A 21561-nucleotide genomic window follows, 5' to 3' on the forward strand; every position below is an offset into this window, starting at 1 on the left:
TGTCAAATTGATGAAGACTTCTTTCCTGTGTTATGTTCGTGTGTTTTCAGAGCCTTCATACATGACGGTGAACAAAGGAATAAATGGTACGAAGACAACAAGAAATCTATCCTTATATCTTATAGTCTACATGATTTATAAATGAGTCTCTTTATCTTTATAGCTCTCTCTCTGCTTTTCCTGACCTGACTCAAGCATTATCCTAGTTCAATAGATTTACAGAGAAGATAAAGAAACCAGGTTTCAGGGCGACAATTTTAGGGCTCTCCAAGACATCTGTAATTCCACTGGGACATGATTTTAAGACCAATAATAAATCCTAAACTGCACATAAATATTTCAAATTGAGCTCGTCTACAGTGCTGTCGAAATTATAAACCAACAAGATAAAAACAGATGAGAGCCCGTTAAAAGATTTCCAGAATGCCACTATTCACACTTTTTACAGACAGTTGGAGTGTTTAAAGGAGCCATGAAGATGAAAGAAAGACATGCGCATCTTGAACAAATGTCAAATATAATTCTCTTTTTTATCTTTCCAAGCCGAAGTGGCATTGGTACTGGTAGTCCGTGTTAGGAGAAATAGTCTGGAGTGTTTTGCATTACAGTACATGACGTCCTGCTATTTTTAGTGAAGCAGACTAGATACAGAATGTAAAAGTTTGTTCTTAGCTTGACGTATCTGGAAGGTATCTGCAGAACAATAACACCTGTGGTCACATGGTGAAAATGGGATACCTAATGTGTGCCTTTTAGAGTTTATGGAAAGCTACATACTGGCAATAAAACCATGAGAAAGCACGTGTGTGTAGGAGGGAGAGAAGAAACATGTTTGGTCCTGCTGCTCTACATTTACACTGCATCTGAGATTGGAAAGCACACGTGTCAGAAAAGAGTCAGGCAGGAAGAAGGAATGAGAGAAAGACAGTGAGGCATGAAATACATATGCCAGTGGTAATAAAGGGTATTGACTTAAAGCGTATTTAGAGTGTGCGTGTGGACATGCAGCAGGGTGCTCGCTCATCCACATCACATTTGGATGACTAATTGTCCCACAAACAGGATGAGATGGGTGGAGCCTTCTGTGGGGGGCCCGCTGAGTTACAACCAATCCCCCTCGGTGGGCTTGTCTCTCGCTCTCTCTGAGCTACAGTAGCATCAGGAAAAGAGAAAATGAGGAATGGAGGGGAAAAAAAGGTTGCGAGGGGTTAGTAGCTCACTGAGAGCCCCTTACACTGGGCCTCAGACGGACACAGAAAGAGCGAGCGAGAAGCTGAATCTCATTTGAGAGTGTTTTATGTTTCCGCCTCACTTCAGGGCAATTCTCCGAAATATCCAGAGATGTTAACAGAGTATTTCTGTAGAACACTATTAAATGATGACAGCCACAAGACGACATTATTTCCTTCCTGTTTTTAATTTGTGGAAGCAGGGAGAAACTGCTCTCTCTCCAAGATGTTTCTGGTTTGTCTAATATGTGCACATACAGAATCATCTGTTGAGAATGGACCCCATTTGGTCTGTTAAATCAGTGCAAACCAGCTGCGTCATTGTACACAGAGTAACACAGGTTAACAGCACGGCAGGCTGAGAATTTAACAGTTCGAGTCTCGTCTTAAAATGACACAATTAGAAAACTGTGATAAAAAACAAAAAGAGGGACGTACGAGTTAACCAGTAAGGGGGGCGCTCTACGGGGGTGCTGGACATTTATGTAACTGGGTGGAGGAGTTAATAGAAAATACTTATTATTGTACGTAAGCTTTATTTTACTAAGACATTGGTAATAATGTTTAGCACATTGAAAAGAGCTAATATTGAAAAGCTTTAGCCAGAACAATTGCAGTTTAAATAATCTTAAAAGTAATTTAATACAAGACACAAAAAATTTAACTCAGATGTCCCCGCCTCTCACAGAAGACTGTATGTTTGAAGTTAAGGTCTGTCACTCTGCACTTATTCCTCAAAGCATAGATATAGAATACTTGACTGTTGCAAGTCCATAGGAGACCCCGTCATACACACACACGCACACACACGCACACACACACCTCCAGCTTTAATGGGTGGCTGCACTAATGAGGCAGTCAGGCTTTAAGTGTCGCAGTAAAACATGTTCAAGTGAACTCTCACATCAGTCTAATTAAAAGTCCTCAGTCTAAAATCAATGGAAACTGAGTGTATTTGTCTACAGAGGGCAGTGATGGTTACAGACTTTTGGCTGCTTTGGGGAATATTTTTAGAACAGAGTTTGGTCGTCTGATTCCAATTAAACTGAAGTCAAAGTCAATGAATGTGCTGAGCCTATTAGGAAACACAGGCAGACTGTGATTACGCCTTGTTAAAGGCCTGTTTGTGTGACAGGGGAAACAAAGGGGTTCCTGCTTGTTTTTCACAGTAACATTTCAAAGCTTTTTCCAGTGACCAATCAATCACGTCATACATGTGCACTTACGTCTGTTTATACCGAACTGAGATCAGAGTTATCATTCCACCTCTGTCTTGGGGACGAACAAGTGATGAACACAAAGAACATTTCAGTAATCCATTTCCTAAAGGAAAGTTGTCAATAAGACAAGAACATCAGCAAGAGGCAATAGACTTGTTTTCTGCAAGAAAAAAAACGTGCTTTAATTTTAAAAGTGTTTAACTCAGTGATTTTACTGGTCGTAATGAACACTGTGGGAATCCTAGCCAACGTTGGCAGCCGCTCAGCTCCTGACGTCCTGTATGCGCCGAAGACAAACAGAAAAACAATGATCTGGAACTCCTTTACTTCGTTTTCTTTTACCGATTTTAATCACTGGGTCCATTCGCTTTGAGGTGGAGCAGGCTTCAAATCATTGGACTACCTTTAAATACCTTATGGGCTGACGGCTGAATCCCACAATGACGATGTTCATTTTGCAGTGAGTTTTATGATTCCACAGGCTTTACCCTGGCCACTTAAAACATATTTCATAAAGCTTGTGAAGCCAGCATCTTGCCTGTATAGAGGTAAAGAAGTATCTGGGTCAGTGAGATATGGGCCCTTTATCAGTCCTTTAATGTTACACTCATTATTCTGGAACTTGGCATATGTTTCTGTCACCTGAAGGCCAATCCAGATCTGCTGTCTGAGTAACCTCAGCAAAGACAGACTGATGGTGATTTTAGACCCCTGTTAAGCATTTAAGCTGCTCTCTGGACATGTTAAGCCCTGCACGGCCCGGCTCAAGAAAGTGTGTCCTGTGCTTTATCTGAGTTCAGCCTGACAGTTCGAATGGATGCTGATGAACATAAGAAAGGGGTGACTGATACCTGGAGGGAGAGCTTGGTCACCATGAAAACATTCAGTGGACTAACAATCAATTGAATATTTATACATTTAGTTGGACTTATATTCATCCCATCCCACATCACAGAGAACTGAAATAAAACTGGTTCTAAATGAATACTTTCAAATAAACTGCCTAAATCTTATATGTGGACTATGTACTGATGCAGACACTTAATTAACACAGTCAGCCTTACATTTGCCATGATGAATATTCTTTCACCTTGTTGAAGTTTAACCTCAAATCCAGGCAATGTGTGTGTTGTGCTAAGCTAGCGCAGACCACCACATACTGTTCAAACCCTGTGATCTCATATAGTCTATGCCAATGTTTTTGCACCAGTGAGTCATTCAGATGTTGAACCCTGGGAACTTCTACCTCTATAAGCACTATTTCTTTGGTGGCCTGCATCTGACCTCAAACTGCGAGGTGAGCCGCTATTGACGTTTATCTCGCCAAGCCCCTTTGGGCCTTCAAACGAGACCTAATCACACCAGCCACAACACCAGAGCCTCAACTACATTCATGTTGTAGCTACACAATTACCCCTCATAAGGAATCCATTAGCCCCTGTTCACATTAAGGAGGGAGGAGGAGAGAAAGAGGCAGTAGGAATAAAGGAACAATAAAAGAAGGAGTAATCCGTTACATGTGAATGTCACAAAGCAAACATGTCTGTTTTTCTCTTCTCTATAACTAATGTATTCTTTACAAAGCTGATTCAACCTCCAGTCGGCTCATGAAAGCTGTTACATTTTGTCATTGTTAACACCTGGTGTCTGGTAGGACTTTCCTGCTGGAATAAAACCTCCACCACACAGGGAGTGATGTGTTTTGTTTGAAATAAGCAGAAGAGAAAGTGGCTGGTGCAAACACCATGGTTTAACAGACAAAGGGGAAAATTCAAGAGAAAAGACAACAGGGCTGTTTGAATGTCAGGAGAGCTGAGAAGTGCAGAGCAGCAATCAGCACCAAGAACAAAAGATGGAGACAAAAAGAAAAAATGTAAGAGTGAGATTATTGCTACGGTCTAAATGTCACGTTAAAATCTGTATGGCATTGTACTAGGAAAATCTTCTCTGTAAAGAAGTTTGAAATTGAAAAGAAATCCTGATAGATGATGATATTGCTCACTGCTGACATGAGTTCTGTTAGATGCATTACCAGAGATGTTCTGATCAAGGGGAGCCATTCCAGGCATATTTTAGAGGACCAGTATCAAATCCTCATCTACTGTGGTTTTTCCAATCTTAGCCTCTGTGTGAAATTTGGTGAGTTAAGATGAAAAAATATGGTTAGGACCAAACTAATGTGTCATCTGTGCTGCTTATTTATTATCATTTGCAATTCATTTAGTAAATTATATTCAAGCAGCAACTTCTCATCTTTGACTGTCGCTTGTTAGGGATGCACCGATACCACTTTTTTTCAGACCAAGTAAAAGTACTTACATTTGGGTACTTGCCAATACCGAGTACCAATATGAATACTTAATAATATCATTACAGTTCTCATAATGACTTTAAAAACATGTTTGATTCTCATCAGATGCTCCTCACTTTCTGACGGTAACAAAGTAAATAGACAAAATGATGCAACTGCAATTGTTGCTGACATTTTAACACTCAACTTAGCTTCTCCACCTACCTGCTTAACTATAGGAGGCTAATGTCAAGCCGTGAAGCGGTATTCAAGTGAGGGTACTCGTCGTAGTTTTACGAGTACGAGTACGAGTACAAGTACTTAAGCTTCGATACCCGATACTGGTATCGGTATTAGTACATCCCTATTGCTTTTGTTCTTTAAATTTGACAAATGCCATTCTTAGGTTATGTGTTCGATCCAATAGGACTTAATTAGCATTTATTTGAAAAGTATCAGATTAAGCTGTGGCAGATACCCATGTTTAAAAGACTGATTAGAATCAGGGGCCAAAACTTAAGTTAGACATCCCCACACTTTAGGAGCTTCTTTAAATCATCTGTCAGCTAACTAACCTAAGCCAGCATCGATCTCAGAAGATTGTGACAAATGATCATTTGAGCTTTTTGCAGATTAAACTGGAATCAGTATTCAAATATTAGTCTGACCTTTTAAAACCCCTTTTTACTTTGTTGATTCAGGACCAGCCCAAGCCAACCTAGCATCCCAGCTCGCCAAATACAAATAAAATACCAATAACAATCAAACAAGCACGGACATAGTCAACAGACAACAGTGTCATCCATCTGCCCAAACGGACACTTAGCAGTGCTTTACTCTATATCTCATTAAAGGCTCTACACACTCCGTCCTCAAATCCTGCATCTAATACTTAAAGACAAGTTGGGCAGTAGTATATTAGGACTGATCAATTATAAAACGCATCGTGAGGCAATATCAACTGTTTCATACCAAAAACTCTGCCATACTGTGAGTAGATTTACCTTTAATATCTGTAGTTACATCAGCCTATTACTAGGCTGACTATGGCTGCAAGAACTTTTTGATTAGGCTAATCATCGTTGTTTGGTTTATAAAAGGATGATATGATTTTTTAATTTACTTCTTAGGAGGAAAAAAGAAACCAGGAAAATTCACATTTTCTTAAGCAATAACTCTAAATAGTTGGTGATTAATTCAACAGTAAAGAATTTATCGATTCTCTAGAACAGACATAACGAATAATCCATTGTTCAAGAAAATAATGACCAGACTAATCTGTACTAGTAAAACACTCTCCCAATTATAGTACTCAGCCAGGTTTAATAAACCAGTTTACAAAACCTAAAACTGTCTGACCACAGATCAACGACTCATCTAGTGTATGAAAACACATTTTGTTTGAAAAGTCTGCTCCTCTGGTCACTTATAATAAATGTTATGATAGAAAAAGTCCTAACAGTCTAACAAATTGTGCTTGTGTTGTAATGAGACGCCACGGCACAAACTTTAACACCAAATAAGAAGTAGCGCTAACTTGAAACTCCATGAACTTAACTAATACACTAGAGACATTTACCTCACAGCAGCCACAGTTGAGAGAGTGTAGACTTTAAGGTATAATCTGTGATTGTATTCATATGCACGCAGAGGCCCATATGCATTCCATATTGCCAGGAATTAGCTTACATTTTAAAACAGTGTTCTGCACCTTGAGGCCCACATGCATCTGTTATCATTTTACAACCTCCCTGTAACTCAGCAGAGTGCAAACCTCCTGAGCACAATGTGCTGCACTAAGCTGCTCATTACAGAAAAAGACCTTTTGTATCCCACTGAGGTAATAGGTGGGTGGGAGGAACCTTAGAATGAAGGGATCAACACAGTAAAGTGACAAAGTGATTGTTCCTTTTCAAGATAAACCTTTCAACTTGAAGCCTTTTGGAAACATTGATTCAGTGCATGATTTATATGTTGAGGAGTATATGTCTGTGTTGCTACAGCGGTGATACCTGTCCTCTTTCAGATACTAGGTTTGGTGGAGCAGCAGTGGGAGGTAAGTGGTCAGTGAATCATGTTATTGCAGGGTGTAGCTTGGTGTGTTTACTCACAACACAGGAGAGCAGCAGCCCAGTAAAATCACAATGTGCCAAAACAAGCAAATGTACTAACAGTGCAACAAAACCGCCATGTAGCAAAATAAAACACAGCATGTTCTTCAATAAATAAAACATTAACTTTCTAATCTCATGGTCGCCTTTGCACCAAATCTGCCCAAATCTTTCATCATATTTAGTAAAAAAGACAGACTTGAACTGTCCCTGTAATTTCACCTCAGCATTACTCACACACATAGACACACACACTAGTCCAAATAGAAACCCAAGAGATAGTGTATGTGTGGGGGGATATATATACCTCATCACACATTTTTATTAGAACAAGAATTTTTTTGAGCTGGAATAAAAAAGGCCTTCTCTATGTGGATTGTGGCCTGATGTGATTGTGCCCAGATATTCAAGAATATGACATTATTATTCGCTGTCAAACAATTGTAGTGCAGACAAACTCCTGCTTAAATGTGATGCTCTGCTACATGTGCAGACAATGCTGAGAGTTTCTAAACTAGTATTGTAGATGCAGCGATTTCAAATCAACCCTCTTAATTTTATGTACTGGGGAAAAAAGTTTTTTGAATGAGCTCATATCAGAAAACATTTATCTGTGGTAAGCCTATATCTGAAAGATTATATTGGCTGACATTTATCAGTCAAGCTCTAGTTTACATCACAATTTCTTTTAAGCACCATCAGAAAGCAGTTCAACTACTCTTCTTCAGCCAATGGAACGAGTGTCAGCCGGAGTGGAGACACTCATGGAAATGTATAATGTCCACACTTCCAGCTAATGCTGCTCTCTCAATAAAATTCAAATTAGTATATTTTTTGTATTAAAGCATGACAGATGGTTTTACACAGACTGCAAACTGATAAGCTGAAAATGTACTTAATGATGGGCAATAACATCTGAGGAGAAATATGATTTGAGATCAAGAATTAAATATCTACAAAAACTACACAGAAGTTTGTATGAACAACAAAACACAATTAAAAGCCTTTTCTTAACACTGGGTGTTACACAGTGATAATGTTGGCTTAGTCTATATGAATACACACAGGATATACTGTGTAGCAGTATAAAAGTAAGATAACTTTTCAAAACATTTCCTGCGGCCAACTTTAATCCACTGAAACCACTCCAATCATTATACAATATGGCACTCAAAACATTAGATGAAAGTGAAAGCATTTCCATCACTGCTCAACTCTAAAACAAAAAACATATTTAAAATTGGATTAATGAATAATATTTGCAGATTTTCACTTGATTTACATATTCACCCATGACTGAGCTCCGCCATTTGTAGCCTATATCAACAGGAGAACTGATCCTGGACGTGTCACTAGGGGGTTCCATGTGAACTATTTCATGAAAAAGTGCCTTTAGTGAAGTTCAATAAAGTGGAATATTATTCCAAATCACAAACAACTGAACACGTATAGATTTTTAAATAACAAATACAATACAAAAACAATAGATGGTTGATACACATACATGTCAGCACAAAACTCTACGTTTTACGTATAAGTCCTGCTTGTTTGCAATGTTTGTTCTTTATGTAGGGTATATTTACTTCTACTGCATGTCCTGTTTTTGTGTTTCTTTCCTTTATTTATTTTAGGCAGGTCTTTTTACATCTTAAAATATTGCCCTTTATTTAGCCTGTGTATGTATCAATTTACACTGACCCTTCTCAAATAAACTAAACTAAACTATAGTAACTGAATGAAGTCTATCCATCCTGGTCCATTCTCCTCCACTTAGCTCCATGCTGATCTGTCCCTTTGTCTTCCTCGCCTGCAGTCTCCTGAGACTGACAACCTCCAGGACGGAAGGCATGCAACACCCCCTTTACGCTTCTCAAACCACGTCTGCCAATCAGTTTACACATGCAGCAATACATACATGTTAATTCAATGCAACGCAATGACCTCCATTTCGCTTTATTTTCCTATCGGCGTTTTTGGATTTGCAGGGATTTGCGCACTGGCCCTGCTGCAGCCAGGCAGGCATACACATGTGGAATGTGGAGGGAAGCACCCGCCTCTAACAATAACACCATGCACAAAACAGAACCTAGTGTAGAAGTTGTGCTGAAATGTGAAATCAATCTGCAACGTGAAATGCCATGTGGCCTCAGCGCACGTAAAAAAAAAAACGCGCTGTAGCGAGGGAACAAAGAAAAGCTGCGAGATTTTCCCAGCTGCTAGCTCACAACATCACATGCTAACCCAAAGTGGAACGCTCCTGTCACAAAACCGAGCAAATAGTGGGTTTTCTTACCTGATGTGGCATATCAACCTTCACTTTGTGCAGTAGCAGATGGGGGGCCCAAATCTTGGAGCCAGGGCGCCAGATTTTAGGAGCCAGTGGAGTTGAAGGCGGCGTGTTAACAATTTCCCCACGCTGAAAAACTTTTCCTCCGTATAAAACAAAACTGTCAAGAGAGGAAAAAAAGGAGGAGTGATGAGGCAGGGCTATCTAACGGTCAGTCTGGGGGGCTGGGGAGTGGGAAACGTTAGAGCCCCGATGACGTCCAGTTATTTCTCGCATGGACACTGTTACGCCAAACGTCATTCAATAAATCTGGCTATTCAATAGTTGCCTTGCTCAAGCAGAAGTAAACACCTCTGTGAACAAGACGTCAGACCTCTAGCGAATCACTTTAGGACACTTAGGATATTCGGCATACAAGTCAACAAACACACAATAATGCAACATGACATCCACACTAAACTTTTTAGATCCGTAAATGTCCAAAATGCTTGCTCCACTCCATGGGGTTAATATAATGATGAGGTTACTAAGAGAAGCGCTTGTTTGAGTTTGGGATCTATGCCGAATTATAGACTGTATCCTATCAATGTACGATATATTTAAAGACACGTTACTAGGTTTGTATATTGACCAACATGCACTGCCATATTCAATTTCCACATTTCTTAAAAGGGGTTTCGCTGTCCCCTTCCACCACGCACGAGCGGACCGACCGTTAACGGGTCTCGGACACTGGCTAACAAAAACCCCAGCACAGACGTTGAGCTACAAGCAGTTACAACACGAATATGTCCGTTTATCTTCACACCTAGTGGATATCATTGTGTTACGTTAGCAGAGCGGCTGTCAAATGGCCTCTCCTCATACAATGACAGTAACGTTACGCAAAGGCATTGTTTGTGTCAACGGCATGTCAAAATATTGCAGCCCGCTAGAGCGCAATAACAACAGCTAACGCTACGTTAACGCCAGCACACTTTACTGGCCTGAACAGCGCGTGTGCCACACGGCCTGAAAGCACTTCTCAGCAAAATGACACGAAAAAGAGTAAAACTACAACGATATTACAGTGTTGCAACACCTTTCACAACATTCCCTAAAGTCTAAGAAGAGCAAAAATAACTTACATTAGTCCATGTGAAGAGAGACGTACGCACACACTCAGTTAGTCCAGTTCTTTGGATCTGTATCAACATAGATGGACTGCACTACTCCATAGTCCCGCCCCCACAGTTTAGCACTGAGGCATATCTATACATATATATAATCCCATCGCTGGCCAATCACAGTTCTCCACTCTGGGATACAGTCTGCTCCCATTGGTGGAGAAACTTGTCAGTCTCGCGCTGAGTCTCCAGCTGTCTCCTTACCATATAGGGGTGTGTCGTGACGTAACAGACAGCTTGATAAAAACATTTTCGAAATATAAAAGTGTATGAAAATATTTACATACATATAATTAAATATAAACAGGGAAGATTTATATTCCCTTGCAAGTGATGTTCAAGGCGTTTGCTTGCTTCCATTTCTAGAGACTGCAGAGATGGTGAGAAAAGAATTATCATAATTTTTAATGCATTTGTGCGTGCAAAATGTGTGTTTTAGCAATGTTGAATTTGTCTGTTAAATGTATTTTGTAACTCCACTTTTCTCATCATGAATTATTTATGATTTACCTATACATAATATATGAAAGTTCCAGCATCCTCTTCTCTCTCGGTCTGATCCCTCTGTCCTGGAAACGGGTGGTAAGTGATAGTATAAACACATACAAAGAACATGAGAAGTTAGCAAAAACAAAAATACCACAAACTCACTGATCTGTGTTCATTGAGTGCATATTGAGACGCAGAAGAGCTAATTGTCCACTTAGTAAAGGAATTTAGTGTGAATAATGGGGCCCTGAGGTGATATACTATAGTCACCACTGGGATTTTTTATTAAAGCACTTCAATCACCATATTACCCACAATAATTGTATTGTTATATCCATCTCTTGTCCTTTGCCAGCCTGGATAAATTTTGCTATGGTGTTGGGTTTTTTTATCAAGGGCACACTAACTAGACTTTAGGCCATTTGGCTTTTATAATTATCCAACCTTTGACCTTTCAGTGCAATAAGGTCCATGTTGTCAACAGAGGATAATCCATAGCTTGCTGTGTGTTACAGGCAATGTTACAAATTAGACAGGCAACATTCGCCCTTTTCTGAAAAAAGGCAACTTGAAGCCTGTTTTCTTTGATGATATTAGACTTTTTCTGTGCTTATAGAAAGCTTTAAAAGCCATACTTTTTGTTCCTCACATTATATATGGCATGTTGTCATTACATTCTAAGAAGCAACTATGTCATCATGTTAGGCGGTGCATTTCTAAGAATACATTCATGACAGCCTCTGACTGTGTGGGGCTTTTGTCAGGCAGTAAGGCTGTATTCATCATAGATGGAGTTTGATGTTACCGTTACATCGACTGGATTATCACAGCGGGCTGCAAAGAACATCTACTGTGGGTAACAACTGTAATGTTGCAGTAATCAAACTTTGTACTGTACTCTACGATAAAAGTAGCATAGAGTATAATATTATTCTTTGCGTTACATACTGTACAATACTATGCAATACTATACTATTTTATACTATATTGTAAAGCATGGCCATACTCTATGCTGTACCAGACTATACATTATACTGTTATATGGTACTAAACTCTGTGCTATACAACACTACTATATGACTTTAGACTCCCCTTTACTGTTTGTATTCTGTGCTTCAGTTTTCTATATTATACTATACTTTACTACATGTTACACTGTGATACTATATTTAACTCTTTGATATACTATAACATACTCTACTATCAGTGTTGGGTAACGTTACTTTTAAAAGCAACTCATTACATTACAAGATTAATGCCATTTAAAAGTGACTTTGCTTGGAGATGCTTCCTCAAAGTTGAAGTAGAGCTCTAAGCAGCTGACAAGCACTTATCCTCCAGGCACAACTCAGATTTCACAGTCATGTTGTTATTATCCCTTTCACCCAAAAATTCGAAATAATGGGGATATTTCCATGAAGCAAATGCTGTCCTCTCTGCCATCTCGCTGGTTGAATTAGCTAGAAACGCATGTGCACTGACACAACTGTAGGTTTACCTTTCGCTGGTACGCAGCTACCTGCCAAGAAGTAGGAGCGAAACAGAAACAGTGCTTTGGGGAAATACTGCAAGTACTCTAACTTTGTTACACGTTACCTCCAACACTATACTATACATTATATTTTTACACCATACTCTATGCTATATGATACCAGAATATACTAGACTATATTGTGCTAAAGTGTTCAACAACAACAATACTATAGTAAAACAATGTAAAGTATAACATTATATTGTTAAATGGTACTAAACTTTATTTTGTTCAGTCTAGACTGGAGTAGACTGTAACACTATTCTCTGCTACAGTGTTATACATACTAGTACATATTGACTATATAGATACATTATACTGTTATACTGTTGTACTGCACTTAACTGCTATACTAGAATGGAGGAGACTAAACTCAAGAAGTCTGAAATATTATTCAGTGCTACATTATGCTTAACTATTCTATACTACACTATATAATTCTATACTATACCTTACAAAACTATACTATACTATTTAACATAATGCTATACATTATATTGTTGTAATAAACTGTGCTATAGTAGGCTAGAACAGGCTGAACTCGAGAAGAATAAAATACTATTCTGTGCTATACTATTCTATACTATACAACACTATATTTTACAGCACTGTAATAAACATTATACTACATTATAACTAACTATAATGGAAAGTATTGAAAGTATTTTGTTTATTAAAGGGTCAGTTTATCCAAATCAAACCAGACATGTTCAATAAGTTTCTCTGAAACAAACCTGCTAACGTGGGTTAAATAAAATGATGTGCATGGGTGAATACAGATCCACTACTGGGAAATGACAAGTGTGTGAGAGAGATTTCTGTGAACCGACTCTTTCTCTTCTTTTTTCCCCCTCTCACCTCGTCCATTAGAGGAACGTTGTCAGGGCTCTCTCCTTGAAGCCAATTCAACTGCTGCGATCATTAACTCCTTCAATCAAATATAAATGTCAAACTTAAATGGTTATGGCCTATGTCATAGTCATACAATGGCTAATATGTGGCTGTTACAGCCTTTGGAAACTCCAATAAATGCATTCATTCTACTTTAAACAGAGTGGTTCTTTCTTTAGAGCTCACGCTTGCCCGTCCCCTCGAGATCCTGCAACACTCCTGTTTTAATGAACATCAGACAGAAGAATTGAGCACAAATCAATGTTGACTCTCTCAGCTATGATAGCCTGAATACACTAAGAAGCTTTAACACTGAGTGTACATTTACAGTGTCTATTTACTCCGACATCTATATGTGTGCGTGATATTTTTCCTCACAGCCTGCCTGTGTGTGCATGTGCTGGAATCTAGGCCATCCCTTGTGGCTTTGTGTCTGAGAGGCGGATCAGTCTATACGAGGGGCAGCCAGGCATATGGGCGTGTTTATGTGGGGGGCATGCGCACACAGGACTTTATCTTCCTCTGTGTTTCTGTGAGGGTGTATGAAGCAGAGAGAGAGAGAGCAAATACTGTATGAGGTGCAGGGGTCTTTAGGGGTGTTTCCACTGTGCAAACACTCCACAGACGGATACACTTTCTCTGCTGCTCTCTCTTCCTCACTACCTTCCTTCCTTGAACTCCCAGAATCTCTCCATCTCAATTCAACGCCACGGCTCCCCACCTCCAAACCGACACACACACACACACACGCACATACACACCACTCTCTCTCCCTCTCACAGGGTGAGTCTAGGAAACAGCTGGAAAAGCAAATAGTCGCAGGCAGGCCGAGCCCTGGCCCACTGGCTCTCACACATGACTGGACCTTTACTTGGATGAATGCAGTCCTCACACTGATTTTTCAGCTGCTGCCCAAAAGCACAAGGAGCGGTGCAATTGCACAAACCTAAAGGAATGCTGCAGCACTTGGCAAACACACTCTTTGATCAACGTCGCAGTGTGCGGCGAGAAGATTGGTAGCAGCGTCACTCCTCGTGTGCCACAAGTTTCTCAGGGATATTTTGGCAGCGACGGCCACACAGAGGATCTCACAGTCCAGCAACAACCAGGCTTCTCCTCTGTCCCCATTTTAAATTCCATGCTCCTCTCAGCTCCTTAACAATGTCAGCACCAGCTCGCAACATCAATAAACTTGACCCACGTCAAATTACTGCATTCTTTCCGATCAGACATGAGGGAATTTGATAGCTGAGCATCACTGGAACATGGGGTCAGTAAGTCAGCAAATACTGTTCGCTGTCTCTACAGTTAGTCAGTTTCCAGCTGACACACTCCCCTTTGTTTAAATTCCTCAAGATTTGATGTTATGATTTCATTAAGAAGAGTTTCAGTATGAATTAAATGTTGTAAAAGTTGACATTTATATGTGGATTGCATCCCTTTTGTTGCCTTAACGTCATCCATTCAGGAAACCGGGTTAAAAATTGATTATTTGTCAAACAATATGGGCCTGACCTCAAAAAATAAAGAAAAAAAATTAGCACAAACCCTGGAAGGTATTGCATATTTTATTCTTTATTTAATGTATTCATAACTACAATAAAAACGGAGAACATGCTACCCATGTCTACATCATATAATCTCAAATTCCTTACTTGTGTTCTTGCAGGTGGGAATACATCAAAAAGACATAACATTTGTTGGAAAGGTTTCAAGAATGTGGACATATTAGGAATGTAACATAGACGGCATATAGGAGAGCACCTTATAGAAAAAGAGGCCCCTGACTGCAGCCTGTCATTCCAGCGGTCAAACACTGGCACGCAACTCTAAGGTCCATCATTTTCCCTCAACTTATTAAAAACCTGCAGGAGCGTTTAACTCATGCACATCAGACATCACCTGTTCAACACAAACCCCCCACTCCTCCGCCTCAATCCTTATAAGCCACGTAAAGAAAGTTGTAAAGCTCAACACCAACAGTGCAGTAAAACTAAAAGCGTGCCCATCAAGTTTGCACTGACTCTGCAGGCCACTTTATGGAACGCAGCACCACAGGTTTGAAGGTTCAGGCCACATGGATAAATGAAATACCTGATGCTGGTGCGTTTAATTCACAGACTGTATTTAAGAAGTGGAATTGGCCTCTTGGTTTCAGCCAATGATTATATATAAAGATGGACGACGCATCTCCATCTGCTCTCATTGTACCAAATCAATGCCAAAATAGCCCCCATGATATGCACTGCCATCTAGCGATGGTGACGTCATTTGGAGCCAGAGTTACGCAGTAGAGATCGGCAGGTGGAGCCGCCACTGCGAAAACAAGGTCAATCTTGAAGCTACTGGGAGGAACTTTCAGTTTGTTTCAATCTTGGTGACCTCGGCGGACAAAGCGGTAAGTCTTATCTCCTTGTTGATCCTGTCCTGTACATGCATAAGTAGTGCTTCTTTCGTGTAACAGTCAAACATATCACTCACTGAGAATATTTGCTGTGGAAGATGTTTGTTAGCTCTTGTAGATCGGTCATAAAAAGGCACTCCTCACAGGAGCATAAAACGACCACAACTTCATTTGATTTATTCCCTCTCTAAGTATTTTCCTAATGTGTTTATGTTCACAATCACGCCTCAATAAGTCCTCCCTTGCCTGTGTACAACTGATCCAAAATGCCAGCCGGACAACTCACATCACACCCACCCTTTCCTCACTGGCTCCTAATACATTCAGAATTAATTTTAAAATCCTTGTTTTTGTCTACAAAGCCCTGCACAACCAAGCACCCAAATACATTGCTGACCTGCTCCATCTATATATTCCAAATAGATCGCTCAGGTCCTCTGACCAGAATCTACTTGTTGCTCCTCGTGTACGACTGACGACAGAAGGTGATCACGCCTTTGAATCTCTCACTCCGGCACTTTGGAACACTCTTCCAACTGCGGTTTCAAATAATGCTTTTAATAGGAGTTAAAGACATATTTTTCTCAATCTGGCTTTTGTAACATCGTTATTGTTGTACTGCGATTTTTTGTGAAGCACTTTGTGACCTCGCTCTGTGAAAGGTACGATAGCAAATCAGCTTTACTTAATTACCATCCAAGCAGTTTTTAAGATATAATGCTTCTTCATTTTGTAAATCATCTTTGAATTGAGACTAAAGTCGACAATAAACCTGGGTATTTTTAAGGCCATGGTTACCTGTGATTCACAAGCTCCTACCATAGCAACCGTTCAACCAGGATAGAGACATAGCAATGCCCCTCAACCATCTCGTCCAAATATGGTCACTTCTGAATCCAAAATCCCAGCATGCCCGCGCACAAAATGCCAAACCCGAAGCTTCAACAAGGTTGTCTAAAAACCAATGTCTCGTTTGTTACACCACTTCTTGTTTATAGACTCTGATTTTACTGCGTCACACTTTTATTTAATCTTGTAAGTTAGTTTTCTTGTTTTTGTAATCATTGCAATATGAATTATCTAATTCAATCAGTAGCCTGCTCTTTGCACACAATAAGTTGTTCTTTTCTGACTCTGCCATCCCTTTAGAGATCTTTTGTTGGATTTATATAAGATGTTTGTTCTGTTCCTTAAATGCCAAAGTCATTATGCGGTCTGATGTAATCCTCTTGTCTTTCCTGTTCTTAGAAAACATACGAGATTTCCTGAGGTGAAGCAGCTTCAAAAGGGTCACATATGCAGAGTACATATGAGGCCACGTTCATGTTCCACGCCTCTAAAGCTCATTGTATTTCTGCACCCTTTGCTTCGGCATTCAAGGACATTCCACGTTTCCTTTGCTGCCAATCCAAAGTAAAATACTTTACATGTTGTGTTATATATGCACTTGGCTGAGGGGGGAAATATACTTGATGGATTATTTCCACTCATTTCTGCCCTTCAGGAAGCTCTAAATGTGAAGAGGCCGGGCTGTGGAGAGGAAGCACATCGAGCCTCCACACTTCCAGCCAGACTGACTGCAGCTCACTGCAGAGCTGCACAGGCCGCTCATAAATCAGCTCTATCATAATACACCACCTGTGTTTAGCAAGTGTCAGCAAAAATAGTTTCCATCAGAGTCCCAAGAACTGGAAAGAAAATGTTTCTTTTTCTTTTTGGGGAAGAATGGGAAGAATTTATACTTATTTTCTTTCTTTTTATAGAATAAAGGAATGTTTGTGGGCGTTCACTGTGGGAAACACTGCACGACTTTACTACACAGACCGTCACTGTAGTCATTACTGATTAGACATTTGACCCAGTCGAAGAAGACGCATTTAACCTTTGCAAACTAAATAATTATACAAGAGTGTGTAAAAACTTAATTACAACAAAAAGTCCTTCATTCAACATTCTACTTAAATAAAGTTACAGAGGCATTATTAGCAATACATTAAAAAGTAACTAGTAACTAAAGCTGTCATATTAATAATGATTATAAATGTAGTAATAGGTTACAAAACATTTGCAATACAAATTGTCAGCAGAGTTATTATTAGTGGGACATTTTTAAATGTGAATGCAAAAGAATATAATAAATAAAGTACACAGACTATAATAAGTTAAACAAAAAGTAGTGGAGTAAAATAAAAAATGTACAATAGTCCTTCTGAAATCTAGCAGAGAAGAAGTATCAAGAAATATAGCACGAAAATGGTCTAGTAAAGCACTTTAAAATTGCACTTAAAGTAATAATCTCGAAGATTTTCATTTAAGTAAATGTCTGTTAAGTCTCGACATTCGGGGAAAAAAGTCACAAGCGGCGCACAGTTAGTGATGCGTTTTCCATCAGCCAGCAGTGGTTGGTCTGCCAGAGAGGGTAGGCGGAGCTAAGCGGCTGCTTTTCCTCTCTCTGCAAGTGTTGCGAGTAAACAGTAATCTACTATGGCTGAGCAAACAAAGAAAAGATCGATGACTACAGATACAACTTCAAAAATAAGTGAAAATCCAAAGAAAAAAAAAACATTTAGTCACTTTGATTTATAAAGCACCTACTTCTTTAGATTAGTGTTTTCTATATGGTAAATGATTAAGAGGTTATTTTTAAAGAAACGTTTGTGTAATTAATCTACCTTAACCAAAATAAAAGTTCAGTCTCAGCTGATACAAAAACACAGATCACTGACATATATTTATTTTGTGCCCACCATTGTACTGAACTTTAATTGATGTCCTGTATCTGAAACATGCAGACAAAAGTAAAGAAAGAGAAGTTTCCGGGCAGAGAGAGTTGACATATGTAGAGGAGGAGAGGACAGACAGAGAGGGAGCGTCTGCTCACTGCAGACAGATGAGACAATAGGCTGCCGCGTCACCATTCGACAACCCTGATCAATGTCAAGCTGTTGCACAACAGCGAACCCCCTCTCCTTTTGTCTCCCTTTCTTGCTTCATCTCTCGCTTCCCTGACTGCTTTCTCTCTTTATCGCTCTGCTCAGTCAGCACGGCCAAAGTCATTCTTGCTGTTGGGAAAACAATAAAGTGCAACAATAAGAGCAGAATGATGCAAACTATCGAATGGCAGCACAGTTTAAAGAGTTTCCTGTTGTCCAGACTGTCTTTCCCTTCATGTCTGATCCTGCAAAATATTTTACTCTGCAACAAATTCTTCTCATTTGGGTGAAGATTTTCTTTACGACAATGCAGGGTCTGCCTCCTTTCTTTGCTGTGCTGTTTACAGTCCTCCCCCCTCTCTCCATCTCCCTCCGCTCCCTCATGACCTCTGCCCTACTGGGATTCGTCACGAGTGTTGTGAAGAGGAAGCCTAAATCACAGCTTCTTATGTATCCGTATGTGTTTAGAAACACTGAAGATCCCCTCCCAAGACAAACAGATAAGACTTATTAGACTTCTTAAAACAATAAAACACGTTGAAATTTCCGGTCTAACTGCTGCACAGCGATACGTCAAAGGATGTCCTTTATATTTACCTCCCATCATCGTCTGCGAGCACCCTCCCTGTGTAATTTCATGTTTCATACGTCCCTGCATGTAACGCTTCTCCTGTGTTGCATCAGAACCGAAAACGCACCCTCACTTGACAGGAGTGTTAGAAGCGCAGGTCCTGAGACGACACATTTGCTCCTGAGGATCTCCAGCCAGGACAAGCTCAACAACTGCAGCTATAATATAAACATCATGTATAAAAGATGAGCATTGCCTTTTATAACACAGAGCGGGCAGAGCTGCCCAGCAGAGGGTATGATGTTTTTTTCAGAGTGCATTTCTTGGCGCCTGTTTTAGATTTTTCGTGGCATTTTTGTCCCTTTTTGATTCCATTTCAGTGAACTATGAAATCATACACTTTCACTCAATGCTGACAGTTTCCTACCACTGTTTTTATGGAGTACACCGCACATCCCACACTTGTTCCCCACAGCTGGAAACTACGGCAAGCTTAAAAGAAAAGGACGGTGCCATTTTTCCCTTCAACAAGTTCATTTTCAACCTACCATTGTTGGTTATTTTATATTCTGTTGACATAGTGGCTCAGCGGCTGTGTTGTGCAGTTTCCTTTGTAATTATTCTGCATGCTATTTGTTTTCTCGTCTATTTTCTTGCCCAAATTCCCCGAAAGTATCATCAGTCACATTCCTGCAGCGCGTGGTTTTCACATTTTCTCCCCTGTCCATTGAATATATCACACTTTATAGCTTGGATCCCTTTATGCTAACATCTATACTCCCTTGATAGATTTCTTCTGCCAAATTGGAATTTTATCCCCCAGTTCTCTGTTACACAAACAAGTTCGTCTCACCGTCAACAGGAGACACTTTCACTGCAACCACACGGATGTCTCCATGCATATGTTCCCTCCGCTCGTCATGTTTAACTGTGTTTCCTGGCACGAACATTAGTCCATTCATGAGCGGACGCATGTGACACAGATCACAACATCCTGAAGCACATGTTAAGCTCTGCAGGGGTTAAAGAGAACACGGAGCATGTGACTGCAGGATCATACACGAGGAGAAGAAAGGCAAGGTGATAAGATGGATTAGTCTCGAGTGTGTGTTCACGACACATTTCTGATGTGCTGCTTACGAGCAACATGGAGTAAAGAGTAGCTTTTAGTTCGATGTGTGGAAGGTTGGATTGAGTTGAATGGAACTTATGACCACATATGAACAGATCTTAATTAAAGTTAATTGAGGTCTAAATCTGCAAGTCAACTTTCCAACGCCTTCATTTTTATGTAACCAACGACACACAACTAACTCTTGTTCAGTGACACAAATGTTGAATCCAGAATGACACTAAACTCTATGTACAGACATAGAAATGTAGAATCTGTGGGCAGGGACGTGGGTTTCCGGGACGGCAAGTGTTGTGGTTTCCGTTTGTAGTACGCTTGTAGTCAGAGTAATATAGACCAATCAGCAAGCTGTGGCGTAAGCAGGAAAAACAGTCTGTGTGGAGAGCCAAAGCAGGCATAACGTAACCCTCAAATTCCACATGATCGGTCTCCAGCACGTTCCGCGTCGATCGCGCCCATTCAAGTCAATGCTAGTGATTCAACAGCACGCGCCGCGGTACGTCCCAGAAGCGTCTCTCCGCTCTGCTCCACTAAAGATACGCACCGGATCTATTTTTGGCAGAGGCCGCATCAAGCGTGCATCAAACTGAACAGAGTAGATCGTTCCAAACAGGAAGTCACATACGAAAACAGCATACAGCATCCGGTCATTTCAAAATAAAACACCATGCAGACTCCCATTTTTTCCGTTTTCTTAACAGCAACAAAAAAAAGAACACTTTTAATTAAGTAGTGTACTCCTCCATGGTAGAAGCACAAAAATCACAATGCAGCACGCGGAAAAGGAAGTCGTTAATAGCTAGCCGCTGGCTACATGCCCCGGCATGTTCACAGGTGTCCCCAGAGGCTATACCGTCGTCAGACTATAGCCGATGGGATCCCAGATTGGAATGACACTGGTCAGTGAGAAAGCAGAGGAAAACACTGCTAGCAGAGGATGGTTTCGATCCATCGACCTCTGGGTTATGGGCCCAGCACGCTTCCGCTGCGCCACTCTGCTGTGAACCACCCCAGATGGGACTCGAACCCACAATCCCTGGCTTAGGAGGCCAGTGCCTTATCCATTAGGCCACTGGGGCTTCACAGAGCCTATTTCAATCAGTTCTGTCAACATACAGAGAGTTCCACGACAAAGCAACAATATGGGCAGCTCAATGTGTGGTTTAAAATTACATAACAATAGCCCCCGAGGCTATTGTGACAGTAACAGAGACCTTTAGTGAGCTCACATTGGCTCAAAGGAGCTGTTTGAATATATCCCTGATGTCGGCACACCACTGACGAGCACACTAGTATACGTTATTAAT

The 21561-nt window shown here is 40.3% G+C and overlaps 1 non-coding gene across 1 annotated transcript; it reads right to left on the minus strand.

The window, feature by feature from the left end:
* Positions 1–21260: 21260 nt before the first annotated feature.
* trnar-ccu (transfer RNA arginine (anticodon CCU)) lies at positions 21261–21333 on the minus strand. Its single transcript has one exon. It is a non-coding gene; the product is annotated as a tRNA-Arg (tRNA).
* Positions 21334–21561: the final 228 nt, after the last annotated feature.

The sequence above is a fragment of the Semicossyphus pulcher genome, unplaced genomic scaffold (genome assembly GCF_022749685.1).
Source record: "Semicossyphus pulcher isolate SPU_LCO1_2020_fin unplaced genomic scaffold, fSemPul1.0.p SCAF_13, whole genome shotgun sequence".
NCBI lineage: Eukaryota > Metazoa > Chordata > Actinopteri > Labriformes > Labridae > Semicossyphus > Semicossyphus pulcher.